Here is a 14,438-nt window from a genome sequence, read left to right as displayed (position 1 = left end):
CAATGCCCATATCTCTGCGCCCTCCGACACTACACAGCTACAGTATGCACCCTGCCCTAAAACACACCTATAAATCATCCTCACACATTCTCTTTATTTCCATGCATCTCCTCCTTGCTTCTGGGGATCTCTCTCCCAATCCTGGTCCCTGCCTTATTTCTAAATGTATCGCCATCACCTCGCACATGCAACATCTACTACTACTCATACCCATCCCCTGTCACCCTCTCGCCTCTCTCCCTTTCTCCTGTACCATTTGGAATGCACGCTCCTTTTCCAACAAGTTCCTCTCTGTGCATGACTTATTTTTCTTTCTCACTCTTTTCCTCTTTGCTATAATGGAGACTTGGCTCACTCAGTCTGACTCTGCTCTGGAAGCTGCCCTCTCTTATGTTGGCCTTTCTCCCACACTCCGCGCACTGATGGCAGGGGTGGAGGCGTGGGGCTCCTCCTCTCCTCTCTCTGCCGTTACCGAACTCTTCCTATTCCTTCCTCTCTTGCTTTCCCTTCTTTGAGGTTCACACTGTCCAGATCTTCTCTCCTCTCCCTGTCCACGTAGCGGTCATCTATCGCCCACCTACCTCCACTATTCACCTTCTTCTGTCTCTCTCACTTTGAATCCAGGCTCTTTCTTTCTCTCCTCAGACTCCCCTGTTCTTCTCCTTGGGGACTTCAACTGCCATATGATGACCCCTCTATCCCTTGGGCTTCCCGCTTTCTCTCTCTAACCTCTTCTTTTGGCCTTCAACAGTGGACCACAGCCAGCACCCACAAGGATGGCCGGTACCTACACCTGATTTTCACTAAAAACTTCTCTCTCTCTGATTTCTCAATTTCCCCCTTTCCTCTCTCTGATCATAACCTCATCTCATTTTCTCTCTCTCACTTCTCCCCTTCACCACCTCCCCTCATTTCTGCATATACCTGCGCTCTATTAACCTGCCAGCTTTTGATTCCATTTACTCTCCTCCCTCAGCTCAAGACTCTGAGAACATGGTCTGCCTTATCCTCCTATCTTGATCTACATGCCCCGCTTTCTCTCTGCCATGCTCGCCCTTCTAACCCCAAACCCTGGCTAAATTCCCATACGCGCATGCTGCGTTCCTGCACTCGTACCTCTGAACGCCTCTGGACGAAATCTCACACTCTTGCAGACTTTCTTCACTACAAATTTATGCTATCCAGTTTCAACTCTGCCCTCTCAAGCTAAACAAACATACTTTTCTTCACTAATCAACACGCACAAGTCTAACCCATGCCGACTCTTTTCTGTCTTTGACTCTCTACTCAGACCACCCTCAGCTGCCTCTTCTTCTTCCTCCATCTCACCTCAGGACTTTGCCGAGTATTTCAAGGAAAAGGTGGAATCCATATGTCAGGACATCCCCTCTGTATCCTACACCACTTCCTAACTCTCCTCCTGCCTTCCTTGACTCTTTTTCTGCTGTCACAGAGGAGGTGTTGTTGCTGATCTCATCTCCCTCTACCACCTCTCCTCTTGACCCCATTCCTTTCCATCTCCTAAAACCTCTTGCTCCTACAATAATCCCTATGCTCACACACATTTATTTTTTTTTGTTTCAAACTGTTACTATTTGTTTTTCAAATCTAATCAAGGTGGGGGGTGGATACAGAATAAAAAGAAAGGATGGGTGGGGAATAACAAAACCAAATCAACAATACACTACAACAAATGGAAAAGGGAGTGATAATAACTTTAACAATACTAATAAAAAAACTAAAAATAAATATATATAGGGGGAGGGATGAGGGAGGCAAGAGACACTAATTTCCATAATAATTTTTCTGATTCCATGGTGTAGTACAGTATGTTTAGTAGCGTTTAAACATAGCACAAGATGCACATCTCTTCAAATTCGGTTGGATGTGTATTCCTTCGTGGATTTTTTGTTTTAAATAATAAAAATGCCTGATTTGTGTATAACTGAAATATTTTGAATATTGTATTTCTTCAAATGTGTATATTTTCCCCAGGAACATAGCCTCTTTAATCCTAATTATACCATTAGACCTATAGGTCTATTCTTTTTGGGGATTCACAGTAATGTGTCTATATTCTGTACCAGGATCTCATTCGCTGCTATCTCCACTTATATGTCCACTGAAACAGCCCTCACTAAAACGACCTCCATACTGCCAAAGACAGCTGCTCATATTACTCGACCTCTCTGCAGCATTGGATACTATGAACCACCCTCTTCTCCTTCACATTCTCCATACTCTTGGTATGCATAACAAAGCTCTATCCTGGATCTCCTCTAGCCTGATGAAAAAAAGTTTTTGAAGGAAAGTCGGACTCGGAAGTAGGAAGTGTGAGGATTCGGGGATTGCGTCCCTTGCGGCGCGGTTCCTCCTCTCTACATAACAGTACTGCAGCGGCTGCTGCCTCCGATCTGCCCCCCGCTGGTGCGCGCACCCCCAGTCTGTTACAGAGCGCGTGCGCACCCGCTCCTCTTCTACCAGGCCACAGACCTTAGCTCCGCCCCCTCGGTCACGCCGCGCCTCTGCTGCGCGCAGCGTGCACGCGTGATGTCGCGCAACGAGCCCCAGCTGCAAGTCAAGATTGCTGTGAGCCCTTGTCTCCTGCAGCCTATCCTTTGCATATGCAGAGGCTCCGCCTCTACTCTGCCCCCTCTCCTACTGGTTCCTGTCTCCTATAAGAAACTTCCTCTTCCTGTCATACCTTGCTGAACATAACCTTGTGTAGCCTTTGCGTGTGCCTGTCTTGTCCAGCCCAGTCTTGTCTTGTTCTCTGCAGTTAACCTCTCGTGTACCAACCTGGCTTTGCATTTGGATTCTCTCTGGCACTTGACCCCTGGCATACGGATAACGACTACGAGTACCTCTCCAACCCCAGACCACAGGCTTACGGACTCCAATTACGTGTACCTCTCCAACCCACGGACCCCGGCAAGTATTGGATTAACCCTTTCTACATACCCAGACCCAGCAACGCTACAAACCACCTTCTGGGCTCGCCCCCGCTACTGTGGGTGTGTGGCACAGTCCTTCCCACCTCAGTGCCGGGGTCAGGTCTTGTTTGTGGGCTCGCGCAAGCGTTACAGGAAGTAACTGCGACAGAGCACTGCAGGGAGCTACAGAAGCTGGAGAGTGTTGTTCTGTGAGTTAACTCTTATTTTGTTATTCCAATAAATTGTTCATTTTTAATTTCGTGCCTTTGCTTATTATCCTTACTGGGGCGGTTTGAGGGACACCCTTACTGGGAAGGTCTTGTTGGGAAACCAGATGCCCCCGACCATAGGTTTGGAGAGAGACTGTTTCCCAGAGGTGGCATACTCTATGCACAAAGAAAACTACTGATGTGAAGGGGCTCACACATGGCCGTGTGAGTAGAGCCATCTATATATTTCTCTCCCCGACCATTGTTCTCGGTACTGTGTATCATCTGATTTCCATGTTTCTGCTCACTTACATTGAGTGTTCTAATATATATTTTTTATATATATCCATCATATGCGCTCACCACCATTTCCACTACCATAACACATGGGGATCAAGGGATGACTCTCTCCAGGTTGAGCTGCAGATTGTATCAAGGACCAGTATAATTGACATTACCATCTGGTTATTCTATTGTATTTTACCTACAGTATATTTTTACTAACAAGTTTTTATGGTTTGATTTTTTAGACAGATTATGACTATTGTTTAAACCTATGTATAACAGCTGGGGAGCACCACTGTCGCTTTTTTGCAATGTGTGCAGAGACAATTTTTTTTGTCTTTGTTACGTGATAGGTTGGTCACGTGTGCAGTTCAACCAATGAGGACTAACTGCGCATGTGACATCACAGACACGTCCCCGGCACACCCTCGTCACGCCCCCACATTGCGCAACCCTGCAGGTGAGGAATTGCACCTGCTGCGTGCGCCACGTCACTCCTTCACACGCACGCCGTCAGCATGGACGCGGCCTACGTAACTCAAGCTTCTTGTCTTAAATGATAACCTCAACATATCATCAGTTGTAAATGGCATCTATGTGTCTCGCGCTGTACTTTCCCCAACCATCTCAAAACAGCTATATGCCTGTTCTCTCAGGTAGGACCTACAGTTGTCAATAATCACTCAGTGTCAACCTAAACAGGGCAGCTCAAGCAACTTAAAACCATGCATCTATTCTAGTAGTTTGGAATAGATTAATCACACCTCTTTTACTTAAAATACTTCACTTGTAATGAGATCTACAGAGATCTTGGGACAGCCATACCCGCCAATGTAACTGAATGAACAATCAGAATATATACCAAATTAAGGCAAATCAGATATAATATGTATGAAAGAAAGACCTATCAGAATATATACTGACACACTTGACACTATGTATTGATAATTATATTGTAATTAATTATATTGTAATGAATGAATCCGTTATCGTTGACTTGGATTTCTTACACCCCTCATGGGGCCCTCTGTTCCCCTGCTCTGCTGGGGTCTGCCAAGATCACACATTATCTGGGGCATGCTGGGACTGGCCACTTCCCGGGGCCTACTGGCAATATTTCTTCCATATGGCTTCTGGAAGACGCAGTTCCCAGGGCCCTGCTGCCTCGATCTGGCTCCCCCTCCTAGTGCCTGATGGGCATGCCACATGTAGACGGCAGATCCACCACCATCCCCTCCCAAGTGGGCCTCTTTTCTCGCAATGCCCTTCGGCCATTCGTACTACCTCTGGAGCCGAGGTGGCCTGAGAGGCAGGACCTTTGATGGGCCTGAAGCGCCTCCACAACCACAAACACACAATTCAGGGGCTGCGCTTGCAACAACACTTACCTGACTTCTCTTCCTCCAATGTCCTCCAGGCATCGGATGCGCGCGCAGGGGCTGTCAGGGATCCCAGAAGCTTATGGAACCAGCGTGTTCCATACTGATCCGCTCCTTTGCTGATCTCTGCTAGCAACCTTGTGCGCTCCACCTCCGGGGGAGCATGCACCTCCGCTGACTGGGTGATCCTGCCCCCTGCTGACACCGCTTCACCCAACCTCCACTTCGGACCCATCGCTTGCTGCTGTTGATGAAATGGATGGGGACAGCGATCAGGGCAGAATCTTTTGGGAGTTGGCCAGAGGATGAGAGAGGTAAGTCACTAGATAAGTCGCTTAAATGACCTCTCCCTCATCCTCATCCCATCCAGCAACACATCACTCTATGGCCACTTGGCTTCCTTCCCCTAGGTTGACCAGATTTAAAAAAAAAATTAAAAACCGGGACACGTTAAAAATGTATTTATAAAACAAATGCCATCACTAATAAATAAAGACTGACTTACGGTGGGTGGGCCTTAGCAATGGCCACTTTTTAGCTGAGCTCCCCATAAGCCTCTCCAAAAGAATAAAAAAAAGGAAAGTGAATTGGCCATCAATTAAATCCAACAGAACTGTAATAGCAGGGGATAAGTATGCAGACAAGTGAGCAAGAAATTAGACCTCCCCCAGCACTGTGCCTACAGATTACACTGGAGGCCAGCTCAGACACTCAGACACACTGAGCCTACAGATTACACTGGAGGCCAGCTCAGACACTCAGACACACTGTGCCTACAGATTACACTGGAGGCCAGCTCAGACACTCAGACACACTGTGCCTACAGATTACACTGGAGGCCAGCTCAGACACACTGAGCCTACAGATTACACTGGAGGCCAGCTCAGACACTCAGACACACTGTGCCTACAGATTACACTGGAGGCCAGCTCAGACACTCAGACACACTGTGCCTACAGATTACACTGGAGGCCAGCTCAGACACTCAGACACACTGTGCCTACAGATTACACTGGAGGCCAGCTCAGACACTCAGACACACTGTGCCTACAGATTACACTGGAGGCCAGCTCAGACACACTGTGCCTACAGATTACACTGGAGGCCAGCTCAGACACTCAGACACACTGTGCCTACAGATTACACTGGAGGCCAGCTCAGACACTCAGACACACTGTGCCTACAGATTACACTGGAGGCCAGCTCAGACACTCAGACACACTGTGCCTACAGATTACACTGGAGGCCAGCTCAGACACACTGTGCTGGGCTGCTGCAAGAGGAGCTGTGACAGGAGGGGGCCTATTAAAAAGGTACAGGCACACCAGCCCAGAGGTCAGTAATTCTCAGCAGCCCAGACCTGCAACAGGGACACATAAACTTAGAGGGAAACATAAAAATATTTTTCAACATTGGGAAAACAAGGTAGGTTATCGAAAAGGGATTTGCCATCATATTACTACAGGGACAGTTATGCCCAAGAAGCAAGCACAATATAAAATAAACCATGTTGCATTATCCAGTATACAAACGGTGATCACTGATTTCATTAACCATACTCCATCGGTAGGTCGCACAAAATACACACTCACCCTCTATGTTGAGTGGGTTACAGAAGAAACTGGAACAGAGGAGGTTAATTCTCCTGCCTTGTTCACAGCCTTTGTAGTTTCACTTTTAACAGAAGAGAAATGTTTAAATACTGACAAGACTTATTACACACTTTAGCTAAAGCAGGAAATGTGGTCTCATAAAATTATAAAAAAAAAAAATTTAAATCGCAACTTGCAAGAGACAAAGTTCCGGTTTTAGGCTTTGACATTTCTAAGAAAGGAAGAAGCCTCTCAGACAATAAGGAGAAGGTGTCAACTATTTGCATTAAAAAACACTGAAGCAATTAAGAAGTGTAGTTGGATTATTGAATTTTGCAATGTTGTTCAATATTTTATATCTCCACTACACATACCAATAGCAATAAAAATAAGACCATAACAAGCAGTCCCCAAAAAACCTTTTCAGTGGACCACAAATGAGGCATTACACAAGCTCTTAGGGGCCATAAATAATGCTTCTTATTTGTCTCAACGTGACTCAACTAAGGCCGTGATTATACCCAAAGCTGCGGCTCAAAATCAAATTGATACAATACAATAAACGTTTACTTACCAAGCGTGACGCACACGCAGACACGAACTGTAGGGCGGCAGACCAGAGAACAGACCTGAGATTTTGTTCTCAGAAGGCGACGGCCACGTGACCGGTTCAGCCATTATTAAGGAAATACCAAACAAACCTTTTGATTTAATTTATTTGGATCACATTGGCCCATTACCAACATCACACACATACAAACATGTTTTGGTCTGTTTTGATGCTTTTACAGGTTTTACTTGGTTATACCCCGTTCGTAGTACGACTGCCAGTACCACGCTCAACTGTCTCAATTCTTTAGTGAGTATTGGTAAACCCAAATCCTTACATTCTGATGGAGGACCTGTGTTTACAGCAAAGGAATCCCAGGAATGGTCTAAGATACTAGATGTTGAATGGGAAATCAGTGCTCTGCAACATCCTCAAAGCAGTGGGGTTGTTGAATGAGGAAATGCTGAGGTAAAATGACTGTTGACCAAGTTACTGTCTAATCATCCACACAGTGGTATCTATTATTGTCCAAATTGATCTAAATAATATACGCAATACATCTAAGTGGTAAGACTCCTCATATAGGGGCCTATGCAGAGAGCAGCGAATTTTAAAAATGGCGAATTTCATAAAAAGGAGCTTTTTTGGAGAGTTTTAATCTCCATATGCAGAAAAGTGCGAATTCTGCTATGTTTAACATGGATGCGTCTGGCGAGTTTAAATTGGCGAGATGCGCGCTTCGGAAACATGTAAAAACAAATTCGCGCCTTTTTTTTTCCCTTTGCAATGGCCGCGAGCGCCAGTTTTTTTTGGCGAGGCAAAACGGAGACAATCGCGCCATTTTATTGGCGCGAACAGCCGCTAGATGCCGTTCGCGCCTCTCTGCATACGGATATATTTTAAACTGGCGAGATTGCGGTTCTCGCCAGCCGCGAGGCGAGTTTTACAAATAGAAATGAAAAATTGGCGCGATTTTCGGAAATCTCCATTTTCTGCTGTTTTCTGCGCGATTATCTCCAAAAAATGGCGAATTTCGAAAATTCGCTGCTCTCTGCATAGGCCCCTAAATGTTACGTGCCTCGCACCCACCCACTCACTGCCTCGCACCCACCCACTCACTGCCTCGCACCCACCCACTCAGTCACTGTCTCCCACCCACTCAGTTACCCAGTCACTGTCTCCCACCCAGTCAGTAAATGTCAGTCACTAAACCCACCCAGTCACTAACCCACTTACCCACCCACTAATCTGTCACCCAGTCAGTCATTAAGTCACCCAGTCAGTCACTCACCCATCCAGTCACTAACCAAAGTCAGTCACTAATCAACCCACCAAGTCAGTCACTAACCTACCCAAACCCAGTCAGTCACCCACCCAGTCACTAATCCACCCACCCAGTCACTAATCCACCCACCCAGTCACTAATCCACCCACCCAGTCACCCACCCACCGTCATTCACCCACCCAGCCAGTCACTGTCATTCACCCAGCCAGTCACTGTCATTCACCCACCCAGTCACTGTCATTCACCCACCCACCCAGTCACTGTCATTCACCCACCCAGTCACTGTCATTCACCCACCCACCCAGTCACTGTCATTCACCCACCCACCCACATTCACCCACCCACCCAGTCACTGTCATTCACCCACCCACCCAGTCACTGTCATTCACCCACCCAGTCACTGTCATTCACCCACCCAGTCACTGTCATTCACCCACCCAGTCACTGTCATTCACCCACCCACTCACCCACCCAGTCACTGTCATTCACCCACCCAGTCACTGTCATTCACCCACCCAGTCACTGTGTCTCAGCCACCCAGGCAGGCAGTCACCTGTCTTTCGTTGAAAATATAAAAATAAACAGGTTGCATTGTAATGTTGTTTCTGCATCACAATAAGAAAACAGTTACGTAAAAGTTGCGCACTAAAAAAAATATTTTTGCGTGTTAGGTGCGCTATGGGTTCGGGGGGGGGGGGGGAACTGCTCCTTTCATTTGTCCCGGGCCCCATGATTTCTGTTGGCGGCCCTGCTGGTGAGGGAACACTCCCACCACGTTGGGATCCCTCATCGGTGGAGGCGCTGCACCGTGTATAAGTATACCCCAGGCTCCCAGTGGCGGAGGTTCAGGCCTCCTGTTAGCCACACAGGTGAGAGCAGCACAGGTAGTTGTAGTACCCCAGGGGTACAAGCGCTACATAACCAAACAGGGACAAATGTCGGATGGAATCTTAATGAAGCACATGGTTTAACCACAACAGATTCAAGAATCGTGAAAACAGAGGACAATTATGATTCCAATGCGGTGGACATAAAGTCAGTGGGTATACCACAAGGTGTGTATTGGAAACCATTTCCCATACCAATTATTAAGAAGCAAGAGACTTTAGGCATTTCATAGTTTACTATTTTGATTTGACTGTTTGATTCAACAGCAATGGCTAAAGCAGCAGGTATTACTATGCTAGATGGAAGGAAATTGATGAAATATCATTTAAATGAGCAGATGAAGCAGATTCAAGCTAAAACTTTACAATATGATCTACCCTTGCATGACCATTGGAAACAACATCGCTACTGTGAAAAACGTTGCTATGCTACTTTTGGTCATTGCTATTTCATGGATTTCCAAGTAATACGAAAATGGTTGACAACAGAATTAAAAGCTGAACAATGCCCAAGGCCTGGTGTCACTACGGACAAATTCAGGTATAAAGAATACCCTATTTTCTATCTAAATAGAGGACAAACTATGCAGAAAGGATTCATCCCAGTCAGATACAATGACTCTTGCATACAATTCTGGGAAGGAGAAGAAGAATATACAATTCCAGGTGGGGCGAGACCCTATAATGGGGTCATATTTTGTTTGGACAAAAAACAGGGGATACCCGCTCGACCGAAGGTCATGAGCAAGCAGGTGCACTAGGGAAAGCACAAGCTAATGGATAGAACACAGTATTAGAGTGGCTGTATGATGCACTGGTGCATAATTGGCTAGCCGGTATGAACCAAAATAAACTACTCCTGGACTAACATGTGGTGGATCAACCTCCCCACACTCAGATTATACAATACAGCGGCGCTCCTAAAATATGCAGGTGATTGGATCAACCACACAAACCAATTTACAATTGTGGCAATAAAACAACAAATGAGTCCAGATATAAATCTAAAATACCAACTACACATGGCACCTAAAGACGTCCCATCAAATATAAAAGACAACCCACTGCTCTTCAGCATTTACAGGGCTCAGAAAACATTAGCCGGGAAAAAAATCTTTAAACCTACCGTTCACAAATAAAAAAAACTCCAGGAAGGGAAAGCAAATTATCCATTCATGGACTTGGAGAGAAGATGCATCATTGGGATAAGACAGCTGCTATATACACTAGACCAGGGGTGCGGAAACTTCTCTGCGTGTGACCCCGTCTGCTCTCCCCCCTGCTCCCACCCCCCTTCTTAAAGGCTCTGTGGCATGGCGTGTTGCCATATGAAGCTGCGTTGTCATGGTGACGTGTCGCAAAGAGGCGGCTAGACCAGGTACGAGAGACTTACAGAGGCCTCGCACCTCCCCGGGCATTTAATTTCATGCTATGCTATTTAATTTAATGCTATGGAGCTGCCCTTTGATCCAAACGTTTTGGACGCAGACGGCAAATTTTAGCAAAAACTCACTACAGTACACCTAAAGATCCGTCCGATCAAAGACTACGCGGTGTTCAACTACATAGAGATAACAAACGGAGTGGATGGGGAGGCGACAGAGACAAAGGCTTTCACAAGATTTAGGCAGATTATGGCAATGAATGCCAAGGAATTTGAAACGTAATGCTGCACTCCCCAATAAAGAAAATTATTATAAATACCGGTGCTCCTGGTTCAGGAATCTCTGCTAGGTACTCCCAATATCATACATGAACGGAAAAAACCTGGGCACTGCGGATTTCTGCTTAGAAAATGTATTCAGCCAGTGATCTGACGTTTCGGCCACAAGGGCATTTCTCAAAGGTAAATGGCCGAAACGTTAGATCACTGGCTGAATAAATTTTCTAAGCAGAAATCCGCAGTGCCTGGTTTTTTTCCGTTCATGTATGAATGCCAAGAAAACAATCCTCCAGCAATGGATACGCCACAGTACCCCCTCAAGAGATCTATGGAAAGGAACATTATTTAATTTATTCAATTCAGATTGGGTGGAAGAGACTACTGACAGAGAGACAAGCAAACGCCTTCTTTAAAACTTGGGACAGACCCTGACCTGACCTGACCTGACCTGCACAACACACACACACACACACAGAGCCTGACCTGCACAACACACACACACACAGACAGCGCCTGACCTGCGCAACACACACACACACACAGACAGCGCCTGACCTGCGCAACACACACACACAGACAGTGCCAGACCTGCGCAACACACACACACAGACAGAGCCTGACCTGCGCAACACACACAGACAGAGCCTGACCTGCGCAACACACACACACAGACAGAGCCTGACCTGCGCAACACACACACACAGACAGAGCCTGACCTGCGCAACACACACAGACAGAGCCTGACCTGCGCAACACACACACACACAAACAGAGCCTGACCTGCTCAACACACACACACACAGACAGAGCCTGACCTGCGCAACACACACACACACAGACAGAGCCTGACCTGCGCAACACACACACACAGACAGAGCCTGACCTGCGCAACACACACACACAGACAAAGCCTGACCTGCGCAACACACACACACAGACAGACAGAGCCTGACCTGCGCAACACACACACACAGACAGACAGAGCCTGACCTGCGCAACACACACACACAGACAGAGCCTGACCTGCGCAACACACACACACAGACAGAGCCTGACCTGCGCAACACACACACACACAGACAGAGCCTGACCTGCGCAACACACACACAGACGGAGCCTGACCTGCGCAATACACACACGGACAGCGCCTGACCTGCGCAATACACACACACAGACAGAGCCTGACCTGCACAACACACACACACACAGACAGAGCCTGACCTGCACAACACACACACAGACAGAGCCTGACCTGCACAACACACACACAGACAGAGCCTGACCTGCACAACACACACACAGACAGAGCCTGACCTGCACAACACACACACAGAGCCTGACCTGCACAACACACACACAGACAGAGCCTGACCTGCACAACACACACAGACAAAGCCTGACCTGCACAACACACACACAGAGCCTGACCTGAACAACACACACACAGAGCCTGACCTGCACAACACACACACAGAGCCTGACCTGCACAACACACACACAGACAGAGCGTGACCTGCACAACACACACACAGACAGAGTGTGACCTGCACAACACACAGACAGAGCCTGACCTGCACAACACACAGACAGAGCCTGACCTGCACAATACACAGACAGAGTCTGACCTGCACAACACACAGACAGAGTCTGACCTGCACAACACACACACAGACAGAGCCTGACCTGCACAACACACACACAGACAGAGCCTGACCTGCACAACACACACACAGACAGAGCCTTACCTGCACAACACACACACAGACAGAGCCTGACCTGCACAACACAGACACAGACAGAGCCTGACCTGCACAACAGACACACACACACACAGAGCCTGACCTGCACAACACACACACTGAGTCAGACCTGACCTGCACAACACACACAAAGAGCCTGACCTGCACAACACACACACAGACAGAGCGTGACCTGCACAACACACAGACAGAGCGTGACCTGCACAACACACAGACAGAGCCTGACCTGCACAACACACACACAGACAGAGCCTGACCTGCACAACACACACACACAGACAGAGCCTGACCTGCACAACACACACACAGACAGAGCCTGACCTGCACAACACACACACAGACAGAGCCTGACCTGCACAACACACACACAGACAGAGCCTGACCTGCACGACACACACACAGACAGAGCCTGACCTGCACGACACACACACAGACAGAGCCTGACCTGCACAACACAGACACAGACAGAGCCTGACCTGCACGACACAGACAGAGCCTGACCTGCACGACACAGACAGAGCCTGACCTGCACAACACACACACACACACTGAGTCAGACCTGACCTGCACAACACACACACACACACACACACACACACACTCAGACCTGACACACACACACACACACACACACACACACACACACACACACACACACACACACACACACACACACACACACACACACACACACACACACACACACACACACACACACACACACACACACTCTCTGACCTAGAGGAACCAGATGTAACAGGAAGGGCTGTGAGGAGCAGGCATGCTAATAGGCACAGTAGTTCCATTGGTGTTGTTGTTGGCCTCGCCCCCTGAAGATGTTGGCCTCGCCCCCTGAAGATGATGGCCACGCCCCCTGAAGATGTTGGCCTCGTCCCCTGAAGATGATGGCCTCGCCCCCTGACAATGATGGCCACGCCCCCTGAAGATGATGGCCACGCCCCCTGAAGATGATGGCCACGCCCCCTGAAGATGATGGCCACGCCCCCTGAAGATGATGGCCACGCCCCCTGAAGATGTGGCCCTTTCCCTTTTCCTCTGCAGACCAAACCGGTCATTTGAAAGCTTTCAAACTAAGGCCGCGTCCATAGTGGGCTGCGCTAGCTTCCGTGCTCTCCGTGTCACGCTTGAAATATAAACTTGTTTGTATTGCGAAGCGCCACTCTTCCTGTAGCACATGTGCACGCACTATGCATTGGCGTCATAGTGTTTGTTTCGGCGCAAGCTACGTAGCTCACGCCGTATCCTGTACTTTGGACGCGCCCTCAGTGTCGGTACCACGGGAGTACCACGGGAGAAGTGCAACAAATACGAGACTGTCCTGGCTTAAGCTGCAGACAGGCAAGGAGCGGGAGCGCTGGCGCTCATGCGCTGCTCCCTGCTCGGCTCCGTGACGTCGTGGCTGCGCCCCCAGACGAGCGCGCATCTAGACGGCCACGACGTCACAGAGCTGGTTCGCCCTTATTGGGCGAACCGCTCTTGTGACGCGCTTGTGAGCGGCAAAATAAAATTTGCTTTTCTGCAAGCTTTTAGCGCCGAGCACGCGCAGGCGCTTGCTCATGCTGGCCGCAAACGCATTGCCTCAATGTGTTTCAGAGCGGCCAGCGTGAGCGCGCCCGCCCGCTCAGCGCCGCCGAGGCCTAAACCAGGATGTCTGCTCACCCTAAGCCTTCCCCTAATAGGTAAGGGATTTTACAATCCTCACATATTGCTAGACTGTCTGCTCTGCACGTCTCTTGTGAGGTGCTTAATGATATTCACTGTGCTTGCTTCTACATATGAACTAGAGTAGGGAAATGTTGATTCTGGTTTTGAGTTAGGTCATACCTTATAACAAATTGTGAAAAACACCCGTAAATCCCAGGGCCACCTACAGG

At 48.2% G+C, this 14,438-nt stretch overlaps 2 long non-coding RNA genes across 2 annotated transcripts in view; one reads left to right on the top strand and one right to left on the bottom strand.

The window, feature by feature from the left end:
* The first annotated feature begins 3,786 nt into the window (after window positions 1–3,786).
* Window positions 3,787–14,438, top strand: part of LOC142491065 (uncharacterized) — an 83,911-nt gene continuing 73,259 nt past the window's right edge. The window contains exons 1-2 of the long non-coding RNA XR_012800253.1: window positions 3,787–3,887; window positions 4,845–5,120. This is a non-coding gene — a long non-coding RNA (uncharacterized LOC142491065). The remainder of the gene's footprint in view (window positions 3,888–4,844; window positions 5,121–14,438) is intronic.
* Window positions 4,820–13,363, bottom strand: LOC142491064 (uncharacterized). The gene is made up of 3 exons (XR_012800252.1): window positions 13,282–13,363; window positions 5,312–5,363; window positions 4,820–5,050 (listed from the first exon to the last, which is right to left on the bottom strand). It is a non-coding gene; the product is annotated as an uncharacterized LOC142491064 (long non-coding RNA).

The sequence above is a fragment of the Ascaphus truei genome, chromosome 3 (genome assembly GCF_040206685.1).
Source record: "Ascaphus truei isolate aAscTru1 chromosome 3, aAscTru1.hap1, whole genome shotgun sequence".
Classification (NCBI taxonomy): Eukaryota; Metazoa; Chordata; class Amphibia; order Anura; family Ascaphidae; genus Ascaphus; species Ascaphus truei.
The sequence above is the reverse complement of the archived record's forward strand: the minus strand, read 5'-3'. Positions and strand labels throughout refer to the sequence as shown.